Raw genomic sequence first — 23,155 nt, 5'->3', positions numbered from 1 at the left:
CTGGGAAAAGCAGAGGAAGGCAGGGAGTGAATCTGAGATCAAATAGGCAAATGACTGGACACCAGCCTACTTGGAAAGACACCTAAGGAATTAGTCATTATTGTGGTTGCTTCTGGGATAGGAAGAGGTGGAGGATTGATGGGCTGAGAAACTAGAGTTGAAAGAGACTTATCACGTGCATGCATTACATATTAACAATAAACATATATCAATGAAACGTCAAAGCAAACCCTTCAATGGCTCTCACCTGCCACAGCATTTCTCAAACTTCAGGGTGCATTAAAATTACCCATTATAATGGAGAAAATGCATACCCCATGAATCAGTGGTCTGATGTGCATCTCAGGAAACTGCATTTTAATAACCAGCTCGTGCAATTCTGGTGTGGCTGGTCCATGTGGAATACATGGTGACCAGTTGGGCAGAATTCAATTTTCATCTAAATGACCACAAGTCCTTTCATGACATATGTGACTGATTCCTCTTCGAAACCCTTCTTAACAATGAGGGTAGAGGTTGGCCCTTGCCGCCTTCCTGCCTCTAATCTTTCTGCACAATGCCCTCCAAATTCTTACTGCATTTAGTCCTGATCGTTGATTTGTGTGTCTCTTTTTCTCATTAGTACCTGAGAGCAGATGACTTTTCTTATTTATATGAAATCCTAGAAATGCCTTGCATTGTACTTTTCACATAGGAGGTGCCCAATGAAGGTGGGTTAAACGGACTAACCGGTGGTTTTCAGAGGAAGAGGGAATCTGAGTCGGCTGAGATGACCAAGAAGGGCTTCCCAGAGGATAAATCACCTTAGACAAGCAGAGTAGAAGGGAAAATACATTCCAGGCTGGGGAAAGGGAATACACTAAGGTACTAAAGGCAGGCAGGCTCATTTCTATTAGTGAACAACCCTGGCAATGAATATAAAGTGCTTTGGTGTTTCTTTCTTTTTTTTTAAGACAAATTCCCTAAAACCATACTCGGTAGGTTACGTATTCCAACTGTCTGGGGCCATAACTTCCCCAGATGTTAATGAGCACTTCCAGCATTGATCAAGGGGAGAGAGACCCCTACGGGTTTATAAAACATGCAGATGACTGGTTTTTAACGAATGCAAAATGTCAAACAAAAGCAGCATCGCAGGCCAGTTACTCATGCATAGTAAAGTTCCCAGGGAAAAAGGAGCAAATAAATAGGGAAAAAATACCTTGGCTGGAACCATTTCTAATAGGCAATGGACAATTGGGAACAGCGGGGGTTTGCAGGGACACGGGAGCAAATAGCAAATACATTTGGAAGATATCAGCAACAGCAAGATCAAGTTCGTACCAAATAACCCTCTGGCTTTTGTTTTTATTAGGGAATAGGGCTTGTATTCAGCCCTCCCATGATAAAAATGTACAGGGCTAAGCTTTTGTTTGTTTATTTGTGGGAAGGGGGAAGGAGAAAGAGTTGGACATATGTACAGCAAGAAGAAAACAATTCTAATAATTCTAGAAATTCTAGAAATGGTGGTGCTTAAATGGGACTTCTCTGTGTCCCATTTGGGATTGAAGCCACTGATTTGATCTTTGCCTTCTTTGAATATGAACAGGACTTAGCTTGACCCTAGAACTTATATTCTCACATAAACTCAAATTTGGGCTTTTCACAATATTTCCAAATTTCACAATATTTTCAAATTTCCACTTTGATCATATACAAAGTGCCTTCATTTTTTAACATTACCCAGAGCTTCAAACCCTGAATGTAGCCTGGGCCTCTTTCAGCCTTGTCTGCTAGACTGGCTTTCTGCTTGGGTGGTGCAGACGGTGTGATCTCAGAAGCACTGGGAGAGCACTCAACCCCCTATATTCCCCTGCAATCCTCACACACCTGCTTAATGATGCTTGGAATCCCTTTGTCAGGGAGCACTGTCTTTCATTCCATACTGGGAAATGAGCCTTAAGTTGCAAACTCTCTAGGGAGAGGAACTCCAAGTTCTCACATTGGCTTGGAAGTCTCATTGGATATCTCTGAGCCTTTCTGGGGGAGCAGGTAGTGCTCCTCACACATTTCACCAAAGTGGCCTTTTGTCAGCAGCAGGGAAAGGTTAGCCCATTCCACAGAGTCTGCAGACTTCCCCAGAGAGGCTGCAATAGGTAGAAAATGTCCATGAAGTCTCATGTTTTATCTTCAAATTTTCTGCAAATATTGGACTCTATTTCATCATATATCCACGTTTGTTTTAACATGAAAGTGTTTGTAGTGGGCACTTTGGTGTTTCACCTGGATCCTCTTTACAGGCCCAACATACCCATTACCCAGCTGTCAGGAATAGCAGCCACTGGTGCTCACAGCTGTGGCACTCACTGAGTATCAACCTAGGCCACAGGGAACTGCCATGCCTAAGGTTAACTGCCCAGGGATCAGCCTCCTCTTGGGAGAGGGCCTGTGGCTAATGACTGCCTAATATGGAAGCCCAGGTCCCTCACCCCAACTTGGGACAACTCTAAAGGGCTGTCTCCTAGCATAATCTGAGACCTTCCTTCATTGCCACCGCATTGCATTGTGGCCAGCCTCTCCCTCTGCCCATCCTGCCTTTCTCACTTCTCCCATGAGCACCCCCAATCAGCCTCTGCACATTGCTCTCTGTCTCAGAGTCTAGTTTCCCACTCTAAGATGGGGTAGCAGCTATAATCCTCAGATTTAGACTCTAAAATGGGGTTTGGGGGCTGGATGTGTCACTGGCTGGCTGGCAACAAGGATCCTATGACTGCTGATCAGTAGAGTCTGGATAGTGGTAGCAGTGCATGCCTTAACAGTGCATTTTTTGCTAAAGTGTGTAGCAGTGGTGAATTGTTATGAGATCCCCTTGGAAAGGGGATACATAGGCTAGAGTAACATCTGATGCTTGAGAGGGAGAATAAACGTAACTACAAGGTCTATGGAATTGGGTGGCTGTTGCTAAGCACCATTGACCTATCAAAGAGAGATAATGGCAGGCTCGGGTGATTAATCACCAATCTCAAGCAAAATGTGAAAACTAGAGGGCCTTCTGGGCAGAACCAAGGAATCCAAAAGCTTCCACAGACAGAACAGAGGAGCAGGCACAGAATGAATCCTAAGAGTAGAAGAACATCAGAGGTTGATTGCTCAACCCAACATGTCTCCTGCCCACAGGTCAGGGCCTCAATACATAAGAAAGGGGACCCTGAAACTTGGAACAGGGATATCTAGGTAGATGCCACTGAGAACCTTGAACTCCCAAATTCTACTGAATCTGTAGGACCTGCAGAAATGGCCACTCCCCCATTTTAGAAGATATGGGAGATAGTGATTCTTACCACCCCAATATCCACCCCACCTCTTGCTTAAAAATCAGGCTCAGGCTTCAAATGAGACAAGTGCCTTACGAGATAATGCTTGTCCTCCTTGAGTTCTATGGTTATAGGTGTGCAGTCTTATGTCTGGGCTCTCTATTCTGTTCCATTGGTCTATGTGTCTGATTTTGTACCAGTACCATGCTGTTTTGGTTACTGTAGCCATGTAGTATAGTTTGAACTCGAGTAACATGATGGCTCCAGTTTTGTTCTTTTTCCTTAGGATTGTCTTGGCTATTTGGGCTCTTTTTGGTTCCATATGAATTTTAAAATAGTTTTTTCTAGTTCTGTGAAGGATATCATTGGTAGTGTGATAGGAATAGCATTGAGTCTGTACATTACTTTGGACAGTATGGCCATTTTAATGATATTGATTCTTCCTATCTATGAGTATGAGGTATTTCTCCATTTGTTTGTGTTATCTCTGATTTCTTTAAACAGTGTTTTGTAATCCTAATTGTAGAGAACTTTTCCCTCCCTGGTTAGCTGTATTCCTAGGTATTTTATTCTTTTTGTGAGAAATGCTAGAATTTCAGTGGCAGATGGTAGGGGAAGAAACCATGAGAGTCAAAAGAGAAAGTAGTGTGTAGTAGTTTCCTCAGGCTGCCATAACAAAAGTACCACAAACTGGGTGGTTTAGGATAACAGAAATTGATTGTCTCACCATTCTGGAGACCAGAAGCTGAAAATCAAAGTGTTGGCAGGGCCACGCTTCCTCTAAAGGATTGAGTGAAGGGTATATTTCAGGCCTCTCTCTGGCTTCCAGTAGTTCCTTGGGTTGTGGCAGAATAATGTCAGTCTTCAAATGGTGTTCTCCCTGTGTCTTCACATCGTATCCCCTTTGTGTGTATCTCTCTCTGTGTCCAAACTTCCCCTTTTAATAAGGACACCAGTAATACGCATTAGGGCTCACCCTACTGACTTCACCTTAACATAATCATCTTCAAAGACTCTATTTTCTTCTTCTTCTTTTTTTTTTTTTTTTTTTTTTTTGAGACGGAGTCTCGTTCTGTTGTGCAGGCTGGAGTGCAGTGGCGCGATCTCAGCTCACTGCAAGCAGCTTTACCTCCCGGGTTCACGCCATTTTCCTGCCTCAGGCTCCCGAGTAGTTGGGACTACAGGCGCCTGCCACCATGCCCAACTAATTTTTTTGTAATTTAATCGAGAGAGGGTTTGCTCCTGACCTCGTGATCTGCCACCTCACCCTCCCAAAGTGCTGGGATTACAGGCGTGAGCCACTGTGCCCGGCCGAAAGACCCTATTTTCAAATAAGGTCACAGTTATAGGTATTGAGGGTTAGGACTTCAACATATCTTTCAGGAAGGGGGACTAATTCAACTCCTAAGAGTCTGCTAAAGCAGATATACTACATGAGGCTGGGGAACCCATTATTCAGCTCCTTTTTTTACAGGAGGGCCTGGAGGAAACTCTGTTTGCCAAAGTAATGAGAGTGCCCTGGTGAGAGGCACCAGCATCATAGGGAAACTCGGTGGTGGTTGTCCACTATAGACCACCAGCGATGGTTAGGAGATGGTGTTACAGAACTAGAGTCCCTGATAGCAACAAGGATGATAGGATCCTGAAATAACAGAGTCCAGGTTGCACTCAACTGTCAGAAGCAAGATGGCACAATTATCACAATGGGCACCAAGATAGGACTAACAGCTCCAGGGGCTCCAGCTGCCGGGAGATATGGTTATGGTGACCCAAGAAGCAAGATAAATGGGCAGCTAAGAGGATTGATTAATTTTTACAATCAAAATAAAATCAGGAGCTGAGGGTTGTCACTATAATAAAAATTATGATTTCTTGCCCAGTTTCTGCACCTGAACTAGTTTTCAGACTCAGAACCTCCTGACTGAAGGAGAGGCTAGGTTTCTATGAGAAAGGACTCTAAAACAGTGTGACAAATATATTAATATAGTCATTTCCCCAGTTGCTTCCCAAAGTGACTTGTGGTGATTTACACATGTAACTGTGTATTGGAGAAATAGAAAAACCTATACCTTTCAAGGAGTCTGAGTTGGCATTTATATTCAGGGATACAAAGTGTGGCCATGGACTCCTTGTTCAAGAAAGGATTTGGCCCAGAAAATAAATGAAGTCTTGGCCATAGACACACCTAGTAGACACTTCTCAAGTCCCTGAATGCATCATTGATATGGACACACTTGGCAGTTGTCAGATTTCTTGGTCCTTGGAGTAAGGACCAAGTGTTATGATTCTCCCTCTAGCAGGTGAATCAGTTTCTTGGTCCTTGGAGTAAAAGCTATGTTAGTGGAGAAGGCCAAGTCGAAGTTCCCGAAACTGCCTACTGCACCCTTTCCCCAGGGTAATAAAGATTAAGCATACTACTGTGCAGAAGAAATGGTGATGAGTGCTGTCTTCAAAGACTTAAAGAATGCAGAGGTTATAGTTTCCCATCTTATCTCCATTGAATTCCCCAGTCTGGCCCTACAAAAGCCAGATGGGGCATGGCAGATGACAGTGGGCTGTCACAAACCTTACCAAATAGGAGATCCAAGTACAGTTTCTGGCTGGAGGTAGTCTCTTTGCTAGAACAGATTAACAAGGACTCTGGCACATAATATGCAGCCACTGAGCTGGCAGATTTTTCCTTTCGCATTCAATCAGAAGGAAAATCAAAAGGAGTTCACGTTCACATGAAATGAAGAACAGTATATGTCCATGGCCTTGCCCTAGGCTGTATTACCTCCCCTCCGCTTTGTCATAACATCATCTGAAAGAAGCTGGGACCGCTGGACATTGTACAGAACATCACATTAAATTGGATGAGCAAAGAGGGGAAGTGTATTGGAGGCCTTTGTAAGACATATGCCCCATCCTACAAAGATTTGGGAGCCCACCACATCAGTAAACCTTTTTGGGTACCAAAAGCAGCATATTATACTCTTAGGATGACAACTTTTACTCTTTTACCATGTGACAAGGAAGCCTGCCAGTTTTGAGTAGGGCCCAAGCTCTGTAGCATATCCAGGTTGCACAGCAGCCCTACCACTTGGGCCATATGAGCCAGGAGACCCTATGGCACTGGGTATCTGTGATGGAAAAGGATTGCATGGGGTATCTAAAGCACCCCCTAAAAGGAGAATCATAGTGCAGATCCCCAAGGCTTTGAGCAAGGTCATGCCATTTTCAGCCAAATCACACATTATTGGAAAAGCAGCTCCTGGCAGGATACCGGACTCTGGTAGTAACAGAGCACCAAACCGTAGGACATCAAGTGACAAAATGGCTTGGCTGTTCATCATGAGCTGGGTTCTGTCAGGCACAGACGCACCATATCACAAGGCTGGGCTAGCTAGGTAATGGCACAAAGTGAGATGGCAGTGATAAACTGAGATTGAGCTAAGTGTAACTAGAGGGCACAAATAAACTACACAAGTAAACCTCCAAGTAAACCCCCAGGTACCCCTATTGCACTTCCTCACACCAGTGGTCTCAGCAAATTCCTTGCATCCAGCTAATGGAAGAGGGGGAAGAAGAAGGCAAACAGTACAGGAGAGCCACTGCCCTGCAGGAGGCTTGGGAAATCCTCCCAACGAACAGAGCTTCAGGAGTGCACTTGGTCATCCACTTTCTATGGAAAAGAGGTAACATAAGATGAAGATTATACATCATGGGCAGTGATGCACAGCCTGTTAGAATCCTGGAAATATATAAGGGATAAGGATGTCTGGGGAGAGGAAGTGGATCGATTTATGAGAGAGAGTGAAGGTCTAAAGGTTTTGGTATCACATGTGAATGCCCGTTTGAGAGCATGCCCCATGGAAGAGGTCTTAAACAGCAATGTACACAGAATTATACTGCCAGTTAACAGCCAGTCTCTGTCATTAACTATACCAGTGCTCACCTCAGTGCATAATGGGCTCATGAATGGAGTAACCACGGTGGCAGAGATGAAACCTACAGTCCCAGCAGCATGGGCTCCCGCTTAGGAAGGCTGATCTAACTACTGCCACTTGAATGTTCTAAAAGTCCAAAGCTATGTTCCTGATACTGCATCATCTCTTGAGACCAACCAGCTACTTAGTGGCAAGTTACTATGTTGGACCTCTTCAACCCTTGAAGGGGCAGGGATCACCTTGACAGGAATTGATACAATTCCTGCCCATGGTGCCTTGACCAGTACCACTACCTAAGGCCTAATCCACAAAGCTAAGATTCCACATTACACCACCTCTGACCAAAAGACCCACCTTATAATAGAGAAAGTGCAGTGGTGGGCATGTGCCCAGGGGATCCAGCAATACTATCAGATACTGCATCACCCGAAGTCGCTGGTCTGATAAAGTGATGGAATGGCCTCTTAGAGATGAAGCTGAGGATATGAGGTTCCATGGTATAGTGGTCAGCAGTCTGGACCCTGAATCCAGAGATAAAGCTGAGGTACCAGCTTGGAGATGATTTTCTATAAGAATGGAATGCCATTCCCAGCAGGTGTATATATCCTAAATCAATAAACATTATATGGTTCTGTGTTCCACAGGTATAATGCATGATCCAGGAATTAAGAGGTGGAAGCAGGAGTGAAACTGCTTACCACCAATTCTAGTGACTCCCTTGGAGAATTTGTGCTTCTTGACCCCATAACTCTAGGCTCTGTGGCCCAGTGGTGCTGGTTTCTAGAGGAGGATACTTTCACCAGAGAAAACTGCAAGTGTTCTATTGAATTGTAAGCTATGGCTGCCACCTGGTCACTTAGGACTCCAAGTACCAAGGGACCACCAAGGAAGGAAGGGATTCATGATCCTGGAATAGATAGTTGACCCTAACCATCAAGAGAAGGCAGGGCTGCTGTTGCACAGTGGAGATAGAGAAGAATGCATATGGCACCTAGATGATCCACTGGAGCATCTGTTAATCATTCTTGGCCCAGCTTTGATAGCAAGTGGACAAGTGCAGTGGCCATGGCCTGAGAAAGGCACGATAACCAAAGGACTCAGACCAGACACCTCAGGGGTGAAGGTCTGGGTCACCCCACCAGATAAGCCTCCTATATGAGCAGAGGTGCTAGACAAGGCTGAGGATAAACTGGAATGGATAACAGAGTAGGGAAATGATGAATATCAGTTGTACCTGTGAGACCAGTTTCACTTTGTAACACTTTGTCCCATAAAGTTTATCTTAAGTTTCCCCAGGAAACAAGACCAGATGGGATGCTCTTGCTATAAGAAGCAAGTACACAAAGTAGCAAAAGGAATAAACCATAATGGATGTTGGGTGATCCAGCTGGATCTCCCCTTTAGGACCTTCTTACCCATCCCCCAGCTGCTGGGTAAGTCAGCTGCTGAGGGCTCACATCTGTGTTTCTTCCTGGACATTGCCCTAGCTAGCTGCAGGAAGCCACATTGCCCAAAGTTATGCCCCCTCCCAGGGTCAACCTATGTTGCAAATGTCCAGCCAGCATGCCTTAATTTGTACCAATTTAAAGGGCCATTCCAGCTCCACACCTACCTATGGCATTGGCTGAGAGCTCAGTTGCAACTACAGAGCAGGTCCACTTTCCTCTCCAGTGCTGCCTTCACTTCCTTATAGAGGTATCTCCTGAGAGCACTCCCCAGGAAAACTCTTTCTCAAAGCCTGTTCTCAGGGAATGAATCTAGTACAGTATTTGAAACACAGATTTCTTTACATCTTACATCACCAGAGATCTTAAACTGTCTTAGTCAGGTTCCTGGCAGTAAACAGAGGGGACCCTCAGCTGAGATTTTGAGGGGAATTTAATGAAGAGACTATTTACATTAATATGAGCAGGGTTAAAGCAATTACCAAGGAATGCCAAGGCTAACAAAAGACTTGCAATATCAACAAATCATTGCCACCACTTTTAGGTCTGCAGGGACAAGAGGCAAAAATGGTTTAATGGGAGCCTACAGAGTTGTGGAGGCTGCTTCCTATGGGGCTGCCGTTGTAGAGGGCTGCACCCACTGCCAAAATATGACCCTGAGGCACAGAGGGAGCAAGGGAAGAAATACCCCAACCTCTCTCTCCTCTCACCCTTGATCTCCTGAAGATGCTTCCCATTGTCCAAATCCACCTGTGAACTGGGTAATGCCTTCTGTAAGAGACAGCCCACCATAACACAGAACAAGGCAGAGAAGAGTAGGAAATGGATAGGGTCATGGAGGAGGTGGGAAAAGGAAGATACTAATACAAGTTCCAAGAAGACACACCGTTTATTAGCAACAGCACATACCCTCTGGCCTACTGCTCTGAATAGAAGACTCTGACCCTTATGACCACATTGGGGGTACCCATAAGACCCTGGGGATCTGTAGGTCACATGTGAAGAGTCACGAGGCATTCGTGATGACTTAGGTATTGCTTAACAAGGACGAGGGTTAGAAAAAGGAGTTGGATAGCGCGGCTTGAACCTGAGTTGCAAAAATAACACTTGCAAAAATAAATACTGCTGCACACATGCTTTCATGATTTTTCTTCCTTCCCAAGGGGGAAAGGAAGGCCAGAAGAATTTGAGGCAAACAAGCTACCTTGGAAGAAAGCAACATACAGATGAGAATCAGCCAGAGTTCTGAAGATTGGGCAGAGCAGAGGAACACCCCCTCCCTATAACCACCACGAGTTTGTCTTGGAGAAGCCAGATTAATAGGAGATGATAAAGATGAGGTCAGCACTCTGGTCATTGGAGAAAGCATGTCATTGAAGGTTTCTGAAGCCAAAGTAGGAGTGAGGTGGGGCCCCCAAAGTGACATTTTTCACTTTGAATACTTCCAACCTGGTCCAGGCTTATAGAGCCATTTCTGGCTTGGCTTTGTCATTTTGTTATTTGAAACTCTGGATGTCATTCAGTCCATAGACATCTATCAAGCACTGTGCCTGATGCACTGGGCACTTTGCTGCTCTGACACGAGTCTGTGCTGTTCTGAAGAGCTCTGCCTTGGTTCATATGGTAGGCCATGCATCCTGTGGGACATTCACTCTGTGGGGGGAACTTCTTAGACAGCTAGAAATGAGGGCAGGAGGAAAGTAGGCCTGAGCACCCAGCACCTTCAGCCTGTCTAGTCTTGCCAGAGGTCTGAGGTCAGTTCTCCATGTCTCATTTTGCTGTTCTGCCTTCAGGGGTCTATTCTCAGTCTCTGTCAATCCACTGCATTCATTTCTTAGCAACCGAAAAGCTCCAGAAGCTCCAGATGGAAGACAGCAGGTGAACAGCCTAAGTGGGGAAGCATGGGAATTATGCCAAGGCATCGCTGCTCACCATGTCTTTATTCTCCTAGTCAGCCTGGGCTTGGGTTATACTTTCTAGTGGACAGTGTGTTGGGGTGGTCATGTGGCTGGTCCTGACCAATGGGATATGGCAGAAGGCATAAGTTGCCACTTCTAGAACTGGACCATTGATCTCCCAAGTGATTCACATTCTATTTCCTCTTCAGGAGGCTGAATAGAAGACTCTGATAGCCTGGAGGAATAAGAAGCCACAGGTGGAATGAACGAGAGTTCTGTCACCTGAACAACAAATACGCTCTTACTGGCCTATGCCACTAACTTTTGTGCTTGTGGAAGTACTGAACTAATCTTGATAAAGTATAAAGCTGGAGGAGAAAGAAGGTAAGGCTGGTCTGTTTAGGGGCCTGAAATGGAAGATTAAAGAATGTTACTTTATTTTAAGAAAAATGGGCTGCTGCATTCTGCTGAGCAAGAGAGGGGCCTAGTGTTCCATCAAAACTGCACCCTGGCCTGTGAGAGGGATTAGAAGGATCAAGGCTGGTGACTAGAGGTGCTAGAGTAGTAGGAGGCTATCATCATCATGCAAGGGGGAAGAAGGAGGTCTGGACAGAGATGGCAGGAGAAATAGGCTTGAAAGATGAGATAGCCAAGAGGCTGAGCAGGAAGGGTCTGCAGAGCATGGTATCTGACAAGATGTGGAGGATGAGGGAAAGCGTGGAGGGCCATCGCAATGGCTTGAATGTGTTCCCCAAGACATTATGTATTAGAAACTTACTCTCCAGTGCAACAGTTCTGGGACACGGGGTTTAGTGAGAGGTGATTAGGCCATGATGGCTCTGCCCTCATAAATGCATTAATGCCGTTATCACAGAAGCAGATTTGTTATTGCCGGAGTAGCTTCCTTATAAATGGATGAGTTTGGGCCTCTCTTGCTGTTTGTTGTACCTCTGCCTTCCACCATGAGATGACACAGCACGAAGGCCCTCAGCAGATGCTGACCCCTCAATCTTGGACTTTCCAGCCTCTATAATTGTGAAACTATAAATTTTTGTTCATTATAAATTACCCAGTCTATGGTATTCAGTTATAACAGCACAAAACAGACCAAGACAGCCACCAAGATTATTGGGAGTCTTGGAGGAAAAGCCAGTTTGGGAGAAAGATTTTGCCTTCATGTTGGAATATATGAGCTTAAGCTGGCTGAGAGCTATGTGAAGATTCCCAGGTACAACTGGAAATGTCACCCTGAAGCTGAGGAGAAGACCAGAGCTAGAAGTGACTGTCCAGACTGAAGCCCACCCTGCCTTCCCTGAGCCAATCTCTAAGACCCCTTAGGAATAGATACACCAAAAAGACTCTGATCCCAGATGCAGACCTGCAATCCGGCGTAAATTCAACTTCACAATTTTTCAGCATTCTCAGAGGTAGAAATGGACTAAAAGATAGAGTCAAGTTTTACTGGAAAAAATGCTTGATGGGTGCTGAGGAGGTGACCCTCATCGGACAGTGAACCCAATCTGGTCTCAGTATTCACGCTTTTGACAAAAAGGAAGAGACAACGGAGAGACACATTACAGCATGTGGTTGGTGCAGAATGACAATAGGCAATTCAACCACAAAAGACAGGAATGTGATCTTAGCCCTGAGGAGAAGAACAGCAAATACTCCTTGACTCTGGGTGAATTTAGAAATGAAAGAGAAGACACGTGTAAATTTCACTAGCACTTTCACAGTGATAAAAGAAAATACTTTCACAATAAATGAGGTGCTACTAAATAAACGAATCACTTGAAATGTACTTTGGGATAGCTGAGATAAATTAAAAAACAGGTTAAAGTAACATCTGTATATTAACATCGTCATAAAACGAGTTGGTAATGGGGAGAGCATGCAAAGTACTATGAAACAATAATCAGAAACATTGTGTCAATGATTGAAAACCATGCCATTTATTGAGAGGTACTAAGTGTCTAATGTTTCTGCAACACGTTTTTCCCAACTGGGTTTATAAGAAGTGTCTATTCAACGCTGATAGATGCCCTTAAATTCTATCACAAAATAACCTGCCTTGGGAAGACTACATGTTGAATTGGTTCTTATGACATGATGGCTCAATGAGTTCTCACTGTCCTAGAGTGGTTGAATAGCCATGTTCATTAGAAGATAATATCTGATTTCTTGGAATACTAATCATAAAGATGGCAGTCATTAACCTTTTTATCTGTAGACCTTTATAAAATAAAATAAAATAAAAAATACTTTTTAACCTATTTTCCTATCTTATCCTCTTGGGATACCTATACAGTTGAGTTATCATTTAGAGTATGAGAAGACTTAGGCCGGAGCATTATGTGGCTTTTCCAAAATCACACAGCAAGAGGGTGATAGGTTCTGCAAGGGAACGTAGGTCTCCCCCAGCCAGACCCTCACCTTCAGCCCCTTCTTTCTCTTTGACCTTCCTGAGCCCTCCCAGCCCATCTCTCCCCTGCCTTATTTGTTCCCCTTGTCAGTCCAGGCCCAAGGCCATCACCCTCATCTTCTCACAGATCCTCCTGCAGCCCTCAGCTTCTCCCTCAGGCATGTTTGCATTTTCCTTTTATTTGGTCCCATAAGATGCCCACCCCAGGGCCGTTTTGTGTTCCTCTGGCCACCAATTCAGCTCTGTGTTACCTATGTGTTGAAAATTTCCTCTACTACCTCTAATGCAAGCCATAGCAAAGAGAGAGGAGGCGTTCTACACCTTTGCCTCCAGTGTTCTCCCACCCTCCCTGCCTCCCCTCAAGTCCCAGATGAGCCCCACCTCCTCTCCTTGCAGGCCACCCTCCAGTGCCCTTGTTGTTTCTGCAGAAATATGCCTTCCATCTTCTTCCTTTCACCAGAATTTCCCCCTCCCCATGGGCAGCTTCTTCCTCAGATCCCAATCCCATAAGTCTTCCTTGTCCTGCAAAACCACTTCTTTCTGCCCTGGTTGTGCCCTTCCTCGGAGTGCTGCCCTACCCCTCCTCCCAGAAGTTTATGGGACAACTACTATAAAGAGGGGCAATGCTGGAGGTCCCATCTGAATCATTCAGGGAACTTGTTAAGAATACAGATCCCTTGCTCTCATTTAAGAATTAGAATGTCTTGTGGTGGCTATGGAGATCTGTTTTTGTAACTTGTTCCCAAGGGTCTCAGATGAGAGCTAGGTTTGGGGAACTTCAGCCCTCGGGACTTCCACAAGACTCCTTGTTAGAGATGAGAGTAATGCTATTGGGAACTATGGTAGATGGGACAGGAGTGTAGGACCAAGTCTTAGAGGCCCTGAGTGCTGAGCAAAGAGTCAGGATTCAGCAGGGGAATGAGGATGGTAAGAGGGATCCCATGCAGACTTTTGAGCAGGGGAGACCTTAGATTCTGTGGTCTAGCCATAAACAACTGATGTGGCTTCCCTGTGATCCCTTAGCCAACTCCAGGGCAGCAGTCAGAGGGCCTATGTGAATAGAGTGGGGTGGGTGGTGCTAGTGTGCAAGAGGCCAGCTGGGCAGCCCTTTCCAGGGAGAAATGTTTGGCCACAGTAGGGAACCAGCCAAAGGCACAGGCCCTGTTTTGGAGCAATCGCCAATCACTGTCCTCTACTCTCTGGAAAATGTCGCCTGTTCTGCCAGTCTCCAGGGCTGCCCCAAAGTCACTTAGAAATTCCCAGGGGCTGCTTACTCTGCTCAGTTATTCACTTGAACAATGCACTTTCCCCAGATGGGATATGTTAGTTTCCAAGGGCTGCCATAATAAGTAGCAAAAACTGAGTGGCTTAAAACTACAGAAATTTACTCTCTCACAGCCTAGAGGCCAGCAGCCTGAAACCAAAGTGTAGGCAGGGCCATGCTCCCTCCAAAGCCTCTTTTAGAGATGGACCTTTCCTTACCTCTTCCAGCTTCTGGTAACCCCAGGTATTCCTCAGCTGTGGCAGTAAAACTCCAGCCTCTGCCTCCATCATCACATGGTCATTTTCCATCTCTTTCTCTATCTGTGTCTGAATTTCCTCTTCTTATCAGGACACCAGTTATATTGGATTAAGGACCCACTCTACTCCAGTATAACCAGATTATAACTTTAATGACAACTGCAACGACCCTATTTCCAAACAAAGTGACATTCACAGGTATTAGGGGTTAAGATTTCAACATATCCTTGGTGGGGGACAAAATTAAAACCATAATAGATGTTTCATGGTTTAACATACATTTAATTTCTGTCTTTACTGATGAGACTTCCATTCTGGGAGAGATGAAGAGCCCAAAGTGTTTACACTACATAAACAGCAGGTTAATATGTCCTGGCCTGACTATCTGGCTATTTCCACAGCCTGCTTAGGATACAGGTAGAGTAGACTTAGTATAAAATGATGGGGTAGAAAGTATCTGCAACCTATTACTATACTAGTGTTTCCACCACTAAAAGCAGCCATTTGAATTAAAACATTATAGGAACACTTCTGGCACTAGCCAGATGGAAGTCCACTACACCCAATCTCTCCCACTAAACACAGCTAAGAACACTGGACAAAATACAAAAAGCAACTACTACCTGACTATTGTAATTCTGGAAACACAATATCAGGAGGCTTGGAACCAAATCTCGGTAAATGACTTGTAACAGGGGTGAGATACCATTTTTCCCCTATGTTATGAACTGGCTTTGATCTGTGGGTGTTCCCATTGCTGCTGCACTGCAGTGTAGGCAGCAGAACTCTGGAAGAGGTGCTACTGTCTTTCTGGTCAGATGATCAGGAAAAGGGCCCCACAGAGCTGGAGGACATGGGAGAATTCCCTTTGTTTCGTTTTTTCCTCTCCTGGCCCCTCACCCTAAGGACAACCATTGTCTCAGACCCATACTGCATGGTGATGGCAGCTTAAGTATCTAAAATTCCAAAAGAAAATCCTTCTGGTAAGGAGAACAGGGAGACTATGGTCCTGTATTCTAAAAAGCACAAAGAAAATCCCATTCATTTTTCTCTGCTTGCCCCAAGGGCATCTTGTTTCACAGAACTGTGTAGAATCTTGGGGCAGATGAAGTTCTGAGACATTCTGTGTCCCTCTAGCCTGAGGGCTGGGAAAAGTGGCCACTCGGAGGAAGCAGGAGAATATGGTGGAAGCTCCAACAGCAGAGAAAGCTGAATAAAAGAATGCCACCAATTCTGTGTCTAAATTGATACAAGTCTTGGACCTCACCATAAGCTGCACAGGTACAGAAGAAAACAAAAGCAAGATAACAAAGAATGTCAGAACTGAATATAGGCCAAGTCCCAGACTAACCCCCAAGAAGCTCACACATGGGAAAGGCCTAAGGCAGATGTGAGACCAAACTGACACCAGCACTTCCTCCCACAGAAAGTGAGACAGAACTTGTGGAATGAACCTAACTGGTTTGATTGACTACCGAGACAAGAAAACTTAAGGTTCTCCAGAGGATTTTTAACATGACCCAGAGTCACACCATAAAAACTCCAGACCAGAATTACTTAACGTATGGAAAACTAGGAAAATGTGATCAATTCTCAAGGGAAAGATAGTCAATACACACCAATGCCAAGATACACAAATGTTGGAACTATCAGACAGAAACTTGAAAGCAGCTATTATAATCACGCTTTTGAAAGGATAGAAAGAGAAAAGTTCTCAGTAAAGAAAACTATTTTAAAAAGCCAAATGAAAATCTTAGGACTGTGTAGCACAATATTTGAAATGAACAACCCACTGTGTGGGTTCAATTGCAAAATAGAGATGAGAGAGGAAGGAATCAGAGAACTTGAAGACAAATGAATAGTAATTATCCAATCTGAAGAACAGAAAGAAAAATAATTGACAAAAAAATGAACAAAGTCTCAGGAACCTCCAGAACACTATCAAAATGTTGGCATTTGTGTTATTAGAGTCCTACAAGAAAAGAGTAGAACAAGATTGTAGCAGAAAAAGACTATTTGAAGAAATAATGTTTAAAAACTGCCCACATTTGATGAAAGACTTAAATTTATAGATTCAAATTCAGTGAACCCCCGAACAGGATAAAATCAAAGACAACTACACCCAACATATCATAATCAAACTATGGAAAACCAGAGATAAAGAACAAAAATTCTGGAAACAATGATTCTCAGCCAGAGAATCATGGTACATTACATGTAGGGGAAGCAGAATTTGAATAAGTACAAATTTCCACTAGAAACCATGGAAGCCAGAAAACAGTGAAACAACATATTTAAAGTACTGAAAGAAAAGAACTGTCAACTCACAATTCTCACTGAAAGCATCCTTCAGGAATGATGGTGAAATAAATATATTTTCAGACAAAGGGAAATCTGTTAAATGAATTCATTATCAGCAGTCCTACTCTAAAAGAAATGCTTTAAAACAAGAAAGTTGTTCAGGCTGAAGGGAAATAATACTAGAGGGAAGCACAGAACTTCAGAAATGAAGGAAGAGCAACAGAAATGGAAAATGTTTGGGTAAATATAATAATTTAATTTCCCTTAGGTTATTTAAAATATGTATGATTGCAAAGAGCATAACATTGCCTGGTAGGTTTTCAACATATGCACCTGTAGCACATGACAAGTATACATTAAAGGTGGAGAGAGTAAAAATATCTATGTGGTTGTAAGAGTTCTATATTTTATTTGATGTTATAACATGTTCACTCTGTACAGACTGTAAAATGTTATCAATATTGTAACCCCCAAGACAGCACTAAACAAAAAGAATGCAAAGAGATCTAGTCTAAAAGACAATAGATAAACCAAAATGGAATGCCAAAGATATTCAAATCACTTCAAAGGTGGTAGAAAAGGCAGAAGAAAGGAACAAAGAAACAAAAAGAGAGAGAACAAATACTAAACTGTAGACCTAAAGTCAGTCACTTCAATAATTAAATTAAATGTAAATGAATTAAAAGACAGACATCATCGAATTGGATAAAAAATGAAGACACAACTAAATGCTGTCCAAAAGAAAGCAATTTAAACAAAAAATAGAAATAGCTTAAAAATAAAAGTATGGGAAAATCTATACCATGTGAATACTAATCAAAAGAAAGATAGAGTGGCTATATTAGAATCACACAAAAAGACTTCAGAATAGTAAAATTTCCAAGGATGAAGAGGAATATTACGTAATTACAAAACAGCCATTGTCAAGAAAATGTATATCCTAAATGTATACACACCTAACAGCAGAGCTTCAAAATACATGAAGCAAAAATTGACAGAGATTAAAAATAAGCAGACAAATTCAAAAGTATATTTGAAGACTTTAATATTTCTTTCAGTAATCCACAAGCAAGTAAATAGAAAGTCATCAACAATATGGAAGAATGGAAGAACTCTGTTAACCAACTTGACCTAGTTGATATTGATAGAACAGCTCATTTAAAAAAAGAGAATATACATTCTTTTCAAGTGTATATGAAATGTTCTGTGATATAGATGGTTCCTTTGATAGTAAAATAAATTTTGACAAATGTAAAAGAATTGAAATCCTACAAAGTATGTTCTTTGACCATAGTGGAATTAAACCAGAAATTAGTCATAGGAAAATATCTGGAAAATCCTCAAATATTTAAAAATTAAACAACACACTTTAAAGTAACCCATGGCTCAAAGCAGAAATGTCAAAGAAAGTTAGAAATTATTTCAAACTAGAGAAAATGAAAATACAACATTTTAAAATTTTTGAAGTGCAGCTAGACAGTGCTTAGAGGAAAATGTATATCAGTAAATGCTTAGAAACAAAAAGGGGTCTCAAATCAATAGTCTAAGCCAGTGGTTGGCAAACTACAGCCTGTGGGCTACAACCTATCATCTCTTTTCATAAATGAAGTTTTACTGGAATATAGCTATGCCCATTCACTTACTTATTGTATATGGCTGCTTTATTTCTAAGAGGCCAGCATTACTCTAATATCAAAACCAGACAAAGATACTACAAGACAAGAAAACTATAGACCAATGCCTACAAAGAACCGAAATTCTAAACAAAATTTGGCAAATCAAAGTCCAGCAATAAGGCTGGGCATGATGGCTCACACCTGTAATTCCAGCACTGTGGGAGGTTGCGGCAGGTGGATTGCTTGAGTTTAGGAGTTCAAAACCAGCCTGGCCAACATGGTGAAACACCAATTCTACTAAAAATACAAAAATTAGCTGGATGTGGTGATGCACACCTGTAATCCCAGCTACTCTGGAGGCTGAGGCAGGAAAATCACTTGAACCCCAGGAGGCGGAGGTTGCAGCAAGTCAATATCACACCATTGCACTCCAGCCTGGGCTACAGGCAAGACTCTGTCTCAAAAAATGATAATAATAATACATTATGAATAAGTAGTATTTATCTTTAGAGTGCAAGTCTAAGCCAACATTTGAAAATCAATTAATGTAATTCACCATATTAATAAATGAAAGAAAAAAACATGATCATCTCAATAGGTGTAGGAAAAGCATCTGACAAAAGAAGAGAACTTTCTTAACTTGATAAAGGGCAACTCTACAAGGTGATACTACTACATACCCATTATATGCTAAAATGAAAGAAACTTGCAATACTAAGTGCTTGTGAAGATGTAGAACTCCTGAAATTCTTAAACATTGCTTATGAGAATGCAAAATGATATATCCCATCTGTTAAAGAGGTTGGTAGCTTAAAAGAAAATAAAGTTAAACATACACTTATCATACAACTCAACAATCAGTTATTTATCCAAGAGAAATAGGAACATTGGTTCACAGAAAAACATGTATGTGAATGTTTGTAATGGCTTTGTTCATAATTGATACCCAAACCTAAAAGCAAGCCTTTAAGTAATGAATGGATAAACAAATTGTGAAACATCCAAAGAATGGGATACTACTCAGCAATAAAGAGGAATACATTATTAATACAGGAATCAATGTGAATAAATCTCAAATGCACTCTGTCAAGTGAGGGAAGATAGACTCAAAGGCTGCATATTCTACAAGTCCACTGATACGACATTCTGGAGAAAACCAGGCTATAAAAACAAACTGGAGGTTGCCAGGGCCTGGAGGTGGGAAAGCAGTTGACTCCAAAGGAAAATTTTGGAGAGGTGATAGCCATGTTTTGTATCTTTGTTGTGGTTACCTAACTCTAGGCATTTGTAAAACCTAAGACCTATACACCAAGAAGAGTGCATTTTACTTTATGTAAAGTAAGAATAAGTAAAATTAAAATTAACACATGCAAATAGAACAATATCTAACATTATGAAAACATAATTTTTTTAAATTGGACTGCTTGGAAAATCAATGTTTAAACATAAATGGTTACGTAGAAGAGCTATATCATATTTTATATTGCTTATAGACATTCATTGCTTAGTCCATGACTAGTTAATCATATTATTTGAAAGAAAAGACAGTTCTTGAGAAAAGGAGCATTGTCCAGCTGAGACTTGATGAGGGTAGAGGAGAGGTGAGGCAGTCTGGAATAAGGTACCTCCTAGGTAGGACAGACCCTGAAGATTTTCCAGGCTTCTGAGGATCTTGTACTTTACCTGTTATTCTCCTCTAGACCTTGGGTTCTATTTTTGTTCTTTTTATAGGCTTGTCAAAAACTCAAAACTGCATATTTGTTATTGATTCAAACAATATTGCTGCAACTTAGGTATTCATATTCCCATTTCACTGATGGAGAAACTGAAGCCAGAAAGACTAAGCGACATATTCAAGGCCTCAAAACTAATAAGGGCTAACCTTTAGTAAGATCCTAGTCTGCCAATGTCAATGTCTATGAAGTTGTAACAGCTGGGAGCAATCTCAACATTCCGGAAGAGCTTTTTGTTTGTTTGCTTGCTCATGTGTTGATCGTGAAAGCTCCACGAACAGAGCTGAACTTCTGTGTTCGATGCTTCGGATGGGACAATCCAGTTAGTTAAACAGTGTATCACTCCTCTCTTTGGTTATTAATAAGCTGGGTATTTCCTGAGAAGGAATTCTAATTCTTACCTACTCCACAGAGATGCCAGAAAGATCAATTAGCTGATGCTCATCTGAGACAGAACGAAAACAAAAATGGAAAATTAAAAGCTCTATAAATGATTCTTTCCTCAGTTATTATCATTGTTATTATCACCACCATCATCATCATCATTATTTCGGCTGAGTTACTGCTTCATCAGACTATTCCTGTATCTTCAATCAGGAGAGAAGCAGCCTGAATGAAACCTGGAAATTAAGGAACTAGGAGAGACATGCATCTAAAGGTGGGGTGGGAGCTTTCCGTGCTTAAGCATCACATCGCCCTTCAAACTTTCCATTCCTGCCCTGGGTCTATTAGACACAGGGAGGCCTAACATGAAAATGGGATAAAGGTCCCCCTCCCTTCTAGTCCAGGCTTCAATGCCTTCCCTTCCCTCAAATTCCCAGACACCTGCATTGATACTGTTCTTTCTCCTTCTGCCTTCAAATTCTCACCTTTTCCATCAAGCATGGGTATTTTCCACTAATGCACTATCTCCAGAGGCTGCAGCTGAAATGGTCAAAGATTAGGTGAGAGTACTTTCAGCCTTCTGCCCTGTTGGCGCAAGTGTCGGGGTCACCAAAGGCCTGGCCCGGGGTAGGGGGGATACCGAAGGGAAGAAGTGACCCAAGGCGCACTGAGGACAATGAGGTCAGAGGAGTGCTAGGGGAGCTGTCCAAAGTGCCAGGACCATGGTCCAGCAGGGAAAGTGTGCTGGGTGGTGAAGCAGGGGAAGAATATAGGATGGTGGCCCTCAGGGGAGAGTTCTACATATAAAGTTTGTCTCATCCCCCCTTCTGTCTGGGACAGTGGCGTCCCATGACTTTCATAGTCACAGTGTGTAATGAAGCTGCAAGAGAGGGCCTTGGAGAGCATCAAATTTGATCCTGGTGTTAGAACCTTAAATGGAGTCACCGAGTTGTTGCCCAGGGACACACAGAGCCAGGATTCTGAAGTGTTCCCAAGTCCTTCCTCTTTCAATAAGCCCCTCCTGATCTGATTTCTCCCTCCTGTTCAAACTTGTAATTACTTATTCAGGAGATGTCTTCCCTTCAAGTCTGTAAGCTCCATAAGTGCAGATACTGTGTCTATCTGGCTTAGCATATATCCCTAGTGCTAGAGTAATGTGTGATTCTGTGGTATATGTGTGTGTGAGTGTATATATTGCATGTTTGGCTGTGTGCGTGTGCATGGTGTAAACATGGTACACATAGCATCCACCTTTTGTTCTCTTTCCTTGTCTCCTTTCCTCGAAAGCACCGAAGCTTTTTCTACTTCTTTTTTTCCCCCGCTGTCCTCAGAATTTTGTTCAGAGTGAGCATTTGCTCTATGTTTGATGACAGTTTGTTGATTCCAAAAGAATTCACAACAAAGCAGTGATAATCATACCTACAATGGTCTAGCTCTATTTAATTTTAAGTGTCTTTGTATAAGTGAAAATTAATTGCTCATTTTTAGTATTGCACATTTCAAAGCTCTTTTAAATGCACATTAGTTAGTAAATAAATTCAGCTGGTAGGCATTTTTTATCTGTTACAGGAAAATGGGAAGATGATCTACTTAGTAGAAAGAAGCTTTTTTGTCAGATTTTATTTGAAGAAGTCTATCACTCTTCCTTCTAATGGGGTAGAGGAGAAAGGCAGAGTTGAAATGGAATTCATGCCCTGTCACCTACTGGCTTGCCCTCTCAACAACTTTTGCAAACTTTCTGTCTCAATTTCCTCATCTAGAAAAGCAGCATAATAAAACTTCATTACTAGGGCTGCCTGTGAGAAGCAGGGAGACCATCTGGGCTGTGCCTAGCACACAGAAGGCATTCTGTAAATGTTAGTTTCCCTTCTCTTCCCTTCTCATTTGGGCTAGACTTCCTGGAAGAGCTAAGATTTACAACTCTTCTGAATAATAAGAGAGGATCCAGACATTGACCTTGTACTCATTTCCATGGTTTCCAGAGTCCCTCTCCCCAAGTGCTACTCTTGAGAAAGTTAAAACACGCACACGCACACACACACAGACACACACACACACACACACACACACGGTCACCCTCCTCCAGGCTTTCTCCAGCACACAGTCTCTCTTCCCCCTCTGCCCCATCCATTTCTTCCATTTGAAACTCTTGAGAAGGAATCAATCCATCTGCCTCTATTTATGTTTGTTTTTCTTAAACAGCTCTTATGAAATGCAAAGTTTTAATAACAGAGAAATGATCATTTGGTGGATTGCAGAGCAGTAAAAGCTAGGTTGGAAGCTGTACACACACCAAAATACTGGGCCTGATTGATGTTTACAGTAGGCAAATGTAATATTTACTAAGCAAAACATGCAGGAAATGTGAACCAGGTTTCCTCCTCCCTTACTTCTCCAGCAGAAATTAAACAACTTTTACATCCCACGTAGTCTTCAGTAGAAGATGCTAATGATGTCTCCGATGCCCTCTTCATCTGATCAAACTTTATTGTCTGTGTCAGGCTGCCAATTAAGGCATGGCTCTCCTATTGCACAAACTTCCCGAGCCACCTTAAAGGTTAATTGAATCATGTACACGCGATGCTCCAGTGGACATGGGGCTGTAGATTTCCT

The 23,155-nt window shown here is 42.6% G+C and overlaps 1 long non-coding RNA gene across 1 annotated transcript in view; it reads left to right on the top strand.

The window, feature by feature from the left end:
- LOC119618466 (uncharacterized) overlaps window positions 1-23,155 on the top strand; it is a 288,797-nt gene that overhangs the window by 202,801 nt on the left and 62,841 nt on the right. The window contains exons 2-3 of the long non-coding RNA XR_005234760.2: window positions 9,831-10,007; window positions 10,775-10,949. This is a non-coding gene — a long non-coding RNA (uncharacterized lncRNA). The remainder of the gene's footprint in view (window positions 1-9,830; window positions 10,008-10,774; window positions 10,950-23,155) is intronic.

The sequence above is a fragment of the Chlorocebus sabaeus genome, chromosome 18, assembly GCF_047675955.1.
Source record: "Chlorocebus sabaeus isolate Y175 chromosome 18, mChlSab1.0.hap1, whole genome shotgun sequence".
In the NCBI taxonomy this organism is placed as follows: Eukaryota; Metazoa; Chordata; class Mammalia; order Primates; family Cercopithecidae; genus Chlorocebus; species Chlorocebus sabaeus.
The sequence above is the reverse complement of the archived record's forward strand: the minus strand, read 5'-3'. Positions and strand labels throughout refer to the sequence as shown.